This window comes from Macaca thibetana, chromosome 7 (assembly GCF_024542745.1).
Source record: "Macaca thibetana thibetana isolate TM-01 chromosome 7, ASM2454274v1, whole genome shotgun sequence".
NCBI lineage: Eukaryota > Metazoa > Chordata > Mammalia > Primates > Cercopithecidae > Macaca > Macaca thibetana.
The window spans coordinates 360,865-373,084 of record NC_065584.1 but is presented as its reverse complement, the minus strand read 5'-3'; the positions used below and the strand labels follow the sequence as shown (position 1 = coordinate 373,084).

Genomic DNA, 12,220 nt, shown 5'->3' with positions numbered 1-12,220 from the left:
GTTCCCTACATATCCCTGAACTCTGTGTTGACAGAGCTTCCCCTACTGGAGAACAAGCTCCCCCAGGACACGCACCTCACTTTGAATCCACATTTGAATGAATCAGGGGCAACTTGAACCATTTGTAGACCTTAATATATGAATGCGTTATTTGGGAATGAGTGTGTTTGTCCAATAATTGCACTTATCTGTAAGAAAGGATCTCTTCACTGACCTTCAGCTGCTTACCATTAAGATATCTTTCAGAGTTTGACATCACCATTGTAAAAGTCGTTCTCATTACAACATCCAGTTTGGTAAATGTTCACAATTGAATGGGATATTTATATAAACGTCAGTAGTCCTTGTGAACATTGAAGCCATTGGGTAATTTTTTAACCCTTACTTTCCTCTCACCGTGCCCTATTTTGCAGTCACCAATGTCTATTACTTTTATCTATGTACATGTGTATGCATTGTTTACTTTACAAGAGAGAAAACGTGTTTTATATTTTTTCTGAGTTATTTTATTTGGGATAATGTCCTTCAACTCTATTCATGTTGCTATGAAAGGCACAATTTCACTTTTTGTGGCTGCATACTATTCCATGATTTACATATATCATATTTTATCTAATCATCCATTGATTGACACTTAGATAGATTACTTGATTTTTCTATTGAAAATGGTGTTGCAATAAATATAGGAGAGCAGGCAACATTTTCTGATATAAAAGTTTGCTTTGGGGAGGAATATGCCCACTGGGAGGGATTACTGGGACAAATGGTAATACTAACTTCAGTTCTTTGAAAAATCTCTGTATTGTTTTTCATAGAGCATGTATAAAGCATTATTTTTCGTATGCTTCTCTGCCAGCACCTGCTGTTTTTCATTTGTAATAACAGCCATTCTGACTGGTGGAAGATGCCGTGTGATATTGTTTCTAATTTACATTTATCAGATGATTGCTGATGCTGAGTATGTTTTCTTATTTGTGTCGGCCACTTCTGTGTCTTCTTTTGATAAATGTCTGTTTTTGTCTATTCTTTAATGAAGTTATTTGTAATTTCTAGTTGACTTATTTGAGTTACTTATGGATTTTATATATTAGCCTTTTGCAAGATGAATAGATTCCAAATAATTTTTACCATTTGCGGGTTGTCTGGTCACCATGTTTTCTGTGCGGAAGACCTTTAGTGCAATTAAATCCTGTTTTCTGCTTCTGTTTTTATTGCATTTGCTTTTGAAGTCAAGTCATATTTTATTTGCTTAGACCAATGTCCAGAGGACTGTTTTTAGATTTTGTTCAAGTATTTTTATAGTTTTAGTTTATAAATTTAAACACTGAATCCATATTCAGTTAATTTGTGTCCATGGTGATATGGAAGTCTCGGTTTATTCTTCCACATAAGGCCATCTAATTTTCTCAGCACCACTTATTGAATAGAGGGTTGTTTCTCCAGTGTATATTTTTGTCAGTTTTTTCAAAGAGCATTTGGTTTTATATATTTGGTTTTCTTTCTGGACTCTCTATTTTTTTCTACCAGTATCATGCTATCTTTCTGATTACATTCGTGTAGTATAATTTGAGGTCAGTGAATGCAGTGCTTCTAGTTTTGGTCATTTTGCTTAGGATTGTTTTGCTATTCAGACTCTTTTTTGATTCTGTGTGAATTTTAGTATTGTTTTCTAAATATGTAATCAAATATACTGGCTATTTGATAAAAGTAGTGTTGAATCTGTACAATGCTTTGGACGGTGTGTTTGTCCCTTTTGCATTCCTATAAATTAATACCTGAGGCCAAGTGATTTACAAAGAAAAGAGGCTTATTTGGCTTGCAGTTCTGAAGGCTGTGTGAGAAGCATGGCACCAGGATCTGCTTTACAATCACGGTGGAAGGCAAAGGGGGAGCAGGCTATGTCACATGGTGAGAGCTGGGACGTGAGTGGGGAGGAGAGTTGCCAGGCTCTTTTTAACAATCAGATCTCATAGTAGCTAAGACAGCAAGAATTCACTAAGTGCCATGGGGTGGTTCCCAAGGCATTCCTGAAGGATCTTTCCCCATGACCCAAAACCTCCCAGTCGGTCCCACCTCCAACATTGAGTATCACATTTCACCATGACATTTGGAAGGGAGAACATCTAAACTATATCATTGCAGTCTCGGGCCCAAAATTCTCATGTCCTTGCATTGCAAAATATAATAATCTTTTTTCAATAAACCCCAAAAGTCTTAACTTGGTCAGCCTCCAACTCAAATGTCTAAAGTCTCATCTGAGCCTTAAGGCGACTTCCTTCCATCTGTGAGCTTGCAAATTAAGAAAATGTGAAAGTTGTGTATTCCAAGGTGCAGTGATGGTGCAGGTGTTGGATCAATTATTCCAATCCAAAAGAGATAAACTGGGCAAAGGAATGGCCAACAGGCCCCCTACACACGTGAAACCCAGTTGGGCAGATATTAAATCTTAAAGCTACAAAATCATCTCTCTTAAATTCATGTAATTCAACCAGGACACACTGGGACAAGGGTTGGCTCCCCAAAACCTCAGTCAGCCCATCGCTGTCGCTTTGCTAGGTGCAGTCCTTGGAGCTCCCTTCACGAGTGAGTCAAGTGCTGTAAGCTTTTCTAGGTTAAGGGTGCAGGGTGCACAAATACATGAGTTCTGAATCAATGACAGGAAGTTTCTTTTCCATGTTGTCTATGAGTTTATGGTTTCAGGTATTATGTTCATCTTTAGTTGATTTTTATATGGTGTTAGAGAAGGCCTAATTTTATTTCTTTTTATATGGATGCCCAGTTTTTACATCATTATTGAAAAAACTATCCTTTCTCTACTGTGTGTCCTTGGCACACACCATCAGGAAGAGACATAATGGAGAAAATACATAAGATAAATACTCCTGATTAACATAAATCTAAAAGTCCTCAACAAAATACTAGCAAATAGAATCCAGAAACACTTTTAAATGTAATACAGCATGCTCAAGTAGGCTTTACCCCTGGAAGGCAAGGTTCATTCAACATCCACAATTCAGTAACTGTGATTCACCATGTGAGCAGAATAAAAGCAAAAAACAGGATTATCTCAACAGATCCTGAGAAAGTGTTTCATAGGATCCAACATCCACTCATGATAAAAACCCTCAACAGACTAGCATCAAAAATACCTCAAAACAGGCCGGGCGCGGTGGCTCAAGCCTGTAATCCCAGCACTTTCGGAGGCCGCGACGGGCGGATCACGAGGTCAGGAGATCGAGACCATCCTGGCTAACATGGTGAAACCCCGTCTCTACTAAAAAATACAAAAAAACTAGCCGGGTGAGATGGCGGCGCCTGTAGTCCCAGCTACTCGGGAGGCTGAGGCAGGAGAATGGCCAAACATGGGAGGTGGAGCTTGCAGTGAGCCGAGATCCGGCCACTGCACTCCAGCCTGGGCGACAGAGCGAGACTCTGTCTCAAAAAAAAAAACCAAAAACCTCAAAATAATAAAAGCCATCTATGACAAATTCAGTCAACATCATGCTAAATGAGCAAAAGCTCAAACACCTTGAGAACTGGAACAAGAGACGGATGCTGTCTCTCACTACTCCTATTCAATATAACACTAGAAATCCTAGTCAGAGCAATCAGGCAAGAGCAAAAATGAAAGACAGCTGATGTGGTCTGGATTTGTGTCCCCACCCAAATCTCACGTCAAACTGTAATTCCCAGTGTTGGAAGTGGGGCCTGGTGAAAGGTGATTCGATCATGAGGATGTGTTTTCCTCTCTCAAGCTGTTCTGGTGACAGAGCTCTCAGGAGATCTGGTTCCAAAGTGTGTGGCACCTCCACCTTGTCTCTGCCTCTGCCATCCAAATAATGCACAAATACATTACACTTAAAAGTTTCCTTGTGTTCCCCTGCAATTCCTCCTTCCCAATTATTTTCTTCCCCCATCATATTCTGAGTCACTCATTCACATTTAATACTTTAGTTTTGAGTTACATTAATTGATTATGTAGGAATTTTATAGTATGTGTTTTATTTGTGTGTCTCCTTGCTTGTCATAACTACTTGTGATGCAAAATGTTGAGCACCAACAATGTATTGATTCTAATGATGGATGCTATTACAATAAATTAGCAGGCCATTACTGTTTATCTGTGTATCTTCTTGATACTTGTATCATTTCTAGTTTCTAAGTATTACGCACAGAGGTGCTACTCAGCTTGGAGATGTAGGCATCTCACAAAAATATATTATTATTCTTACAACAACAACTAAACTTACTGATCTGCAAATTAGCACATTTTCTTAAACACATCAGAATTTTCACGTTATAAGACAAACAATGTATCTGAACTCTGAAGAGCTATAAGGACTTGCAGGGAAGTAAACAGGAGCAGACGATAATCTTTTCTGTGGCAGAGGCTGCCAAATGTCATTTAAGCTAGCACAAGATTAAAGTAGACATATTCATTGGATGGTTTCAATTCTGTGTGATAGAGAAGTTATTGTTTAAATTCTCAGAGTGTATACAGTTGAGGAATTCCTCCTGCTCTTGAACCTTTTTCTTCAGTCCTGGGGACACATCACAAAATGCTCCAGCCTCTACCCCTTGGGACGGTGCTGTCTGGGAAAGCAAAACAGCAACTACAGCTGAAATGCATCCAGGCACACCTCCCCATCACCACTACCTTGCAAGAGAAATTATCTGCAGAGGTAAAGCCATCAAAACTGCTCTTCTACAGACACTGGAGAAACCAGTAAGAACTGGGAGGGGACAGAGGAATGCACCAAATCCCTGTCCAGGCCCACTTCCCATCTCCCCTCAGGAGTGATAGGCTTTTTCAAAAGGTAAAGGCAGTAAAGAGGAAACTGAAGACATCACTATGGGAAGACATAGTGGCTGCTGAACGAACATATGAATAAAAATGAAGAGGCTGGGCCCAGTGCCTAACGCCTGTAATCCTAGCACTTTGGGAGGCTGAGGCGGGTGGATCACCTGAGGTAGGGAGTTCAAGACCAGCCTGACCAACATGGAGAAACCCCATCTCTACTAAAAATACAAAATTAGCCTGGCATGGTGGCACACGCCTGCGATCCCAGCTACTCGGGAGGCTGAGGCAGGAGAATCGCTTGAACCCAGGAGGGGGAGATTGCAGTGAGCTGAGATGGTGAAACTGCACTCCAGGCTGGGCAAGACAAGGGAAACTCCAGCTCAAAAAAAAGAAAATAAGAGAAAAGAAAAGAATTGGCTGAATTTGGCTGAAAGGCCCTGGAAACCTAGCTACTTGCTACTCAGGAGGTTGAGGTGGGAGGATTGTATGAGCCAGGAATTTAAAATCACAGTCAGCTATGATCACACCACTGCAGTCCAACCTATGCAACAGAATTAGACCCCATCTCAAAAGAAAAAAAAAATTAATTAAGAATTTTACACAATTGTAAAACTACTCAAATAGAAGAAGTTAAACTGTGCATCCTCACATATCCTCTGGCACTTCTGATACTTTGAAGAAGACAGGTGACCTAAGACCTTCAGAATAAGCTGATGATCTCAAATCATGAAAAGCTTCCACACAAGACATTGGACCAGAATCCTTCTCCATATCCTCCTCCTACTCATTATTCTTTATTTATATTCAGTCTTCTCATTTTCTGCAGACCTGGCTGTTGTCCACCCATATTGGACTCTTGTCTCTTTTCTTACTCACCATTTGCATACTTGCTATTTAGAGTAAGTCATCCGACTCTATGTTTAGGCCTGACCGCTGACAACTTAAGGCTCTTTCCTTCATCATCTCTTTTTTCTTAAAGCATACAAGGTAAATCTACCTAGAAATCACAGGAGCTCCCTCACTTGATGCCAATTTGACCTTGAAACCCCACAAAACCCTTACTGGAGGTAGGATGCTCTCCGCCGCACCCCACAAAACCATGATAAAAACCCCGAGCTAGTCTCCTTCCCTGCTCTACCAAGACACATTGGACCTTCATGAGAGACCTGCCCTGCTCTCAGCAGACTCCTCAAGGAGGCAGGTAACTAACATTTCCATACTCACTTGGTGTGAGTGTGTGGCATAATCAGACTCAACATCCACAGAACACTTTAGTCGAGATCTCTTGGCATTTGCATGGTGTCATCTACAACGGATGCTGGGAGCTCAGTGTCATGGCTCCTTCCAAAGGACATGCCTGCTCCCCGAGTTAACTCCAGGACACGGTTGGACGTGCCTCCTGGGGTTTGAGAAGCTCCTTTCTTGTACTGAAATCCTGTCATCATGTTCTTTTATTCTAGTGTTTCCCTAAAAGTATAGCGAGACCCAGGGTTCATTCATGTGCATATTCAGGAGTCTCTGAATTTTTATGTTTTTTATTTATCTCTAACACCTTTTCTACCAAATTACATATTTTAAAATTTGCAATATTTTAAAGAGGTGAAATTAGCAAATAAGAATCTTTACATAAAGTGTACAATTTTATAAATATTGACATAATCCTCATTTTACTAACAGAGAAAAAATAAATTATCCTAGGAATTTCCTTTTGCTCTCCTGTAGTTTCTCCTTTCTATACCTTCTCTTCTTGTACCATGTCCACAGTTAACTACAGATGTTTTTATGCAACCTTAAGTTCATTTTTACTTTATAGGAATTATAGAAGTGGAATTGTATGTATACACTTGTATTTGTTTGCCTTATTTTTCTTATTCAGGTACTTGTTACTTTAAGCATGGTGTTGAGTGTGTCCGGCAGTACTTGATTGTAACAGTGGGTATTATTCCAGTAAATGAATTTTCCACAATTTGTTTGCCAGTTAAGCTGCTGACTAACACTTGGATCGCTTTTGGTCTCTGGGTATAATAAACAAAGATGCTACTTAGCTTAGAGAAGTACCCAGCTGAGATACACATGGTTCTTAATAACATGAGTAGCAGGCAAAGTGGAAAAGCTGCACATTAATCAGTGTGCTTCAATATATCAGATAATCAAAGTTGGGGAGCTCTGTGCATTTATCAGTTTGTGTGTTTTTGTGTGACAGAGAGAAAAGGGAGGAGAAGAGACTAAGAAAAAGAAAGAGACCCCACCTGTTTGGACCGTAATGTATGAGGTACTCAAGTAAACACAGGGACTTGGTGCGTGATGGACAAGGTCCATGTAAGATGGAGAGGACAACTTGATGCACCTCCATATGGGTATATATTGGTGTTTACATAAATGCCATTTTCTAATCATATGAACACTCAGACACATTAGAAAAGATGTAGTGGAGGGTCTGGTGGTGAAAAATGATAGTAAAAACAACCCACATCTACAGCCCCTTTTCTGCCCTGTTGCACCTGCCCCAATGCTGAGCCTTGATCCTGCTCATCCTGACCCCTGACAATCATCCTGACCCCTGACCATCATCCTAAGCTCCCGTACTGCCCGAGTGCCCCCTGCTGGACATATGCACCCCTGCAGGGAGGTTTGTGTCCAGGCTCACAGTAAAGTCCCCTCATTGTGTCTTTTCTTAAAAATGCATAGTTGTGTGTTCACCGGACACAGCTCAGCTGTAAGAACTGTTTCTTGGATGTGGATATGGACTCTTGAGAAGTGGGTTGTAATTTGTGCTCCCTTCACAACCCTCGCACCTGATCCACTCCTGTCCATCTTCTAGGGGCAGATACAATTCTAGCAGGAAGCACTGGTTATGATGGGGACTCCAGAGACAGTGCACGTGAGGGAGAGGGTCTCTGACGTTGTCTCAAGCCAGAAGTGTCATGAGAAACATAGTTGTTGATGTTAACGGGTTCTGGACAACACGGTGAAATTCCCAAATACACACATATTTTTGAGAATAAAGAGCTCATATTGCCCAAATTGTCAGTCTCCTAGAACAGTTCAGTAGATTTTGAGGTTAGATTTTAAAAAATTATCACGTTTCTTTTCTCAAACTTGCAATCAAATAAAAAAGATAAACTGCTGTTAGAAAAATGAACATTGAATTATTACCTCTATGTGTGATAATGATGATTTTTAGAATAGGATTGACCTCTGATAACCTAAATACTGTCCTAATTCTGAGCCCACAATTAGACCTTAGCAGCAATCACACGGAGTGAAACACCTGACTCAGTGAAGCTGCACCTGGGGGTCTCTGCAGGCCCTGAGTGGTACAGGAACAGCTCCTCCCTCAGACTCAGAGTGAGCAGAATTTCTGCTCTTTATTTGGGGAGGTGAGGGTGATTGTGGGGAAAATACCAAAATTACTCTAATCAAGATCTCTGCACATGGGGAGAAACCAAAGAATATGAGAAACAACTGGTTTCAGTTTAGATCGAACAATTTCTCATGAGAAGGCAATACCATGTCTGCATCCTGCACAGAATTAAGAAACAATGAATTTGGGGTAAAGTTGAAAATTACAATTGTTTGCAGATTGTTAGTAATTATCTATGTCATCTGAGAAAATGAAGTAAAATCCTGATTTTTATATAAAAATCCACAAACAGTGTGCTGGCCCTGAGAATGCACCTCTCATCCCTCCATCAGGGAGCCCAATAGCCCAGGCCGCCAGCTGCTGCCCTGCACTTTAACACCCGTCACCTGGTGTGCGCCAAAGACACCCATCCTGGGAGCTCCTCCCAGACAGTGATGGTGCTCGGTGGAGACACTAAGGCATGGCTGCTGCTAGGACTCATGGGAGATCCCTGATGGAGAACTGTGCTGTGGGAGGCACCGACGGCCTTGCTAGACTTAACTTGGACCACAGGGTCATTAGGGAAGCTCCATCAAACTCCCACCCTTCTCCAGCACTACTTGTGAGTCTGGCATTGTGGGGTGGCAGTGTCTACAGACTCACACGGCCACCTATGCATTTTATGCCTCCAATATTTACCTCTGTTTTTAGGACATATGAGAATGTTTCCTCTTTTAAATTGGTTTTCTAATCCAGGGACCTCCTGGTGGGCACAGAACATAAATGTACAGAGGCTCAGAGGGGAAATGTTAGAAACAGAGGAAACCATAGACACTGAAGGAAAGTAGCCCTTGCTCTCTCTCCATCTGCACCTGCCCTGGGGCTGCACCTGTTTTGTGAGTGCTGAGTGCTGAGTATCCCCTTCAGCCCACACTCCTTTCTTCTTTTTGCAGGAAGTTTTGTGTCTGGACTCACACTGATGTTTCCTCACTTGGGACCTTATGTACAGCCATACATGGCCAAGTCCTCAGCTCTCAGACTATTCATTTGCAGATACAGCAAGTTCTTAGAATTGTCGTTGGAGATTGAGAATCTGCCCTTCACAGAGTCTGCATGGTGTATCTGACTTCCATCGTATTTTACATCTATTGCTCACTCCAGTTCCTTCCCTGGAGACTGGTGAACCCAGCTCATTCAGAAGCTACTGAAGGCGAATCCGGAGGCTACACAGGAGAGTCTCAGGAACTTCCCAGGTTGTCTCAGGTCCTCTATGGACTCAATCAGCTGCACCTCACACTGAACCCCTGAAAATACGCACACATCCTGGTCAGAAACTGCCAAATATAACCACTGTTTCTCTCACTCATATCCACTCATTCTCACTCTAGTTCTCTATGAGTTAACTTTTAAAATACCAACAACAAAAATTCGTCTACCTCAAACCACAGAGTGAGTCCTCTGCATTCAGTCCTGATTATCAAATGGAAACCCCTGGGAAGGCCAGGGCTGTGGCTCTTCATCTAGAACTGCAGGGCCAGCAGTGGGCTTGTTTTCACCAGGAGAGGGAGGGCCCTGTTTTCATGCCTCCTCCTCTATAGCAAGCTGCAGTGTGGGACGCTTGAGAAGAGGGCAGTGCCCAGAGCAGATTTCAGCTCCTGGATGAGTTTAGTGGCAATGGTAGCATTTGAAAAAATGTTACTTATTATTTGACTGTGACATAAAACTCACTTAACAATTCTGATTTCAGCATATGACTTTCAAAGAGGGAACAATTCAATTGATGACACAAATAAAGATATGGTGTGAAGCATTAGAATATATATATTTTTAATCACTAAGGAATAATGGGCCATGCAGGAACTTGTAGGAAAGTTCCTAGTAATCGGTGAAACCTCAATTGTAAGAGGAAAATGTGCCTTCCTCCTTTCTTTTCTGGCAGAAGAATGTGAGGAAGCAGAACCACAGATATCAAAGAAAGAGGAGCCCTGGGGACAGCTGAGGTGCTGGTGAGGAGGGAGAGCACTGAGCAGATGAGGAAGCCCCGCCCTCCCTGCACCTGCTCCTGACCCGGCCTCCTGCTCTGTGGGCCCCGCGCGCCCCCTGCTGGTCCTGAGCGGCACCTGCGCCCGCCCCCTCCGCCTCCCTGCAGGGAGGTTTGTGTCTGGGCTCACACTCACCTCCCCTCACTGTGTGTCTCGCACAGTAATACACGGCCGTGTCCGCGGCGGTCACAGAGCTCAGCTTCAGGGAGAGCTGGTTCTTGGACGTGTCTACTGACAGGGTGACTCGACTCTTGAGGGAGGGGTTGTAGTTGGTGCTACCACTACTACCACCGATATACCCAATCCATTCCAGTCCCTTCCCTGGGGGCTGGCGGATCCAGCTCCAGTAGTTACTGCTGATGGAGCCACCAGAGACAGCGCAGGTGAGGGACAGGGTCTGCGAAGGCTTCACCAGTTCTGGGCCCGACTCCTGCAGCTGCACCTGGGACAGGACCCCTGTGAACAGAAAGACCCACAGTGAGCCCTGGGATCAGAGACAGCCTCCCAAATCGTCATATCTGCATCCCCGAGACACTCACATCTGGGAGCTGCCACCAGGAGGAGGAAGAACCACAGGTGCTTCATGTTCTTGCACAGGAGGTCCGTGACTCTCAGAGAGCATTTCCCATGTGAGCTGGACCCTGAATTTAAGGAACTGTGTGGTGGTTTCCTGTGGGTGCCTAAGTAAGGATTTGCATGTGGGTGGTGCCTTTGTATGGAGAGGTGAAAAGGGATGAGGTAGGCCCCAGTCTTTGGGGCTCACCCTGAGAGGAGGATGCTGGCTGTGCCCTCTGAGAACTCAGTTCTCTTCCTGGGGCCTCCCCTCAACAAGCCCAGAGTCCTCTTCCAGGTAGGGAGATGTGCTGAAGGAGCCGGTGTGGGAGATGAGTGTGATCATGGATCAAGGATAGATTTTGCAGTAGGTTCAATGCTGTTGTACCCTTGAAGATTTATATGAAACCAACCAAACATCCAGATTATCTAAATTGTCAAATCTCCATTCAAAAACATTAGGGCTGCAGCTAAATATACTCATTACAGTGAATTTATACAAACCTACATCCATGCAATTTTTATGGTAATTCACAATATCCATCATGGTTAGAGGAAATATATCTGTCCCACAGAGTGCGTCATAAAAAAGATATCTGAGACCTTCCCTTTTGTGACCGTTTGAAATTTGGGATTCTGTCTGCAATCTCAGGAGAAGGTAGTGGAATGTATCTCCAACTGTCTCAATGTGTGATGCTGAGAATGTGGCCTGACCATTACACACTTCTGTGTGAATAGATGTAGATTGGGGATCACAGTGACAATTTCAGTCAAAAACTATAATAGGTCAGCACAGGAGCATAGTCTCATCATCAAGATTAGTGCAATTGCCTTTCCTGGGAACAAGAGAGTACATCTGTGAGCCCTCCCCTCTGAGAGCACAAGGAACTCTGGTTCTTCCCTGACAGGTCACACTTCTGAAACATGGCTGGACAATGACACTCAAGCCCAGAGTCCTTACCTACATATTTATATCATTTCAGGTGCACCTGTGTCTGAAAGACTTTCTCCTTCATTGAATTGCATGAACATACCTTAGAGTTTGCGGTATTGCAGCTTGGGCATTTGACATTAGTTTGGTGAATTATATAATAAATAATCTATCTCCATCAGATAAATTTTTATTTACAGAGAATAATTCATAGGCTTATAGACATCTATGTAGGTGTGTACAGGATTGCTAGGATATGCTCATACACAGAACAGAATAAATAATTATATTTCATGGAAAGAAAATCATTGAACTCATAGAGTTGGAGAGTAGAAGGATGGTTCTCTGAGGCTGTGGGGGATAACGGGGGAGATGTGAAAAAAGTGTAGGCTATTAATGAGTACAAAATGAATTTAGAAAGAATGAATGAGACCATCAGCTGATAGCACAACTAAGTGATTACAGTCAATAATAATTTAATTTTTACAGTTTAACCAACTAAAAGAGTGTAATTGGAGTTCTTGAAACACCAAAGACAAATGCTTCAGGGG

The 12,220-nt window shown here is 42.5% G+C and overlaps 1 pseudogene across 1 annotated transcript; it reads right to left on the bottom strand.

The window, feature by feature from the left end:
- Positions 1–10,312: 10,312 nt before the first annotated feature.
- On the bottom strand, positions 10,313–10,833 carry LOC126958610 (immunoglobulin heavy variable 4-59-like; annotated as a pseudogene). Its single transcript, XR_007727236.1, has 2 exons — positions 10,726–10,833; positions 10,313–10,642 (listed from the first exon to the last, which is right to left on the bottom strand). The product of XR_007727236.1 is annotated as an immunoglobulin heavy variable 4-59-like (transcript).
- Positions 10,834–12,220: the final 1,387 nt, after the last annotated feature.